The sequence below is a fragment of the Photinus pyralis genome, unplaced genomic scaffold (assembly GCF_008802855.1).
Source record: "Photinus pyralis isolate 1611_PpyrPB1 unplaced genomic scaffold, Ppyr1.3 Ppyr1.4_LG1, whole genome shotgun sequence".
Taxonomy (NCBI): domain Eukaryota; kingdom Metazoa; phylum Arthropoda; class Insecta; order Coleoptera; family Lampyridae; genus Photinus; species Photinus pyralis.
This window is the reverse complement of record NW_022170249.1, coordinates 61,843,745-61,844,810: the sequence shown is the minus strand read 5'-3', so window position 1 is coordinate 61,844,810 and position 1,066 is coordinate 61,843,745.

The following is a 1,066-nucleotide window of genomic DNA, read 5'->3' as shown; positions in this document are numbered from 1 at the left end:
CTTTTCGGTCCATTGGAATGGTAATTTAAATTCCTGTTTTAGCTCATAATCTAAAAGTTGTCCTTTTTCAGCTGTGAGTGGTTGTGTTTTTACTTCCCGATTCCAGTCCATTTGTATGTCACAGTGAGAATGTTTCTGGTAATGCTGAAGTGATTAGTTTTTGATGTGGAAGAGTATATACTTCTACGATTATCGTCCATGTTAAAAGGTGATGATGTTGTGATGATTCCGTGGTTGTGTATCAGGTTTCGTACCAAAGTTCGCTAAGAAGTAGATTGTTATCAAAATATGGAAGTCGCAGATTAAGAGCAAAGACCAAGACAGAGGGACTAAAGATGCCTTGAAAAATTCCTCTTTTAATTTGTTTGGGTCGGTAATAAGTTGTTGTAGTTTAGTGTAGTGTTAACGTAGTGATTTCCAAATGACATTAATTAAATTGGGATTGTGTAAATATTGTTAGATGACTTTGATTAGAGAGAGTATTGGTTGTAACAAGGTGTGGTACTGATCGAATGTTTTTTTTTAATCAATGTATGCAGTGTGATATGTTTCGTTTCTTTTAGTATCGGATTGTTTCAATTATAACAGGTTCTATACATGAAGTTGTCTTAACAGTCCTCTGGAATACTTGGTTACACCCTTTTTGCTTATTGTATGAATGTCATGTATAAGTTACAGTGTTGGTATATTTTGTTATGTAATGCATTGATGTAAGATTTATGATATATTGGTAGGAAGCAGTAATTGGTCTATATTGTAGATGGGTCTTGTGTGTGTATGTCCTTTTGGGCATGTAGTGATACCTTGTGGTAAAGAATGCGGAGTGCTCTGGTGAATTAAAAGTTCAGTAAATTGTTGGGCAGTAGGTGAGTGTAGGTAAAAATATTTCCACCAAACAGTTGTGTGTAATCAATGCCTGGCTTTTCCAGTTATTGTAGCAGTCGATTAATAGTTTTGAATGATGTCTGTTGTGTGATGTTTGTGTTTGATTCTAGGGTATGTATTCAGTACGTGTAGGTTATCTGTGGGTAATCAACGGGGCTCTGTGGATTGTGTTTATGTCTTT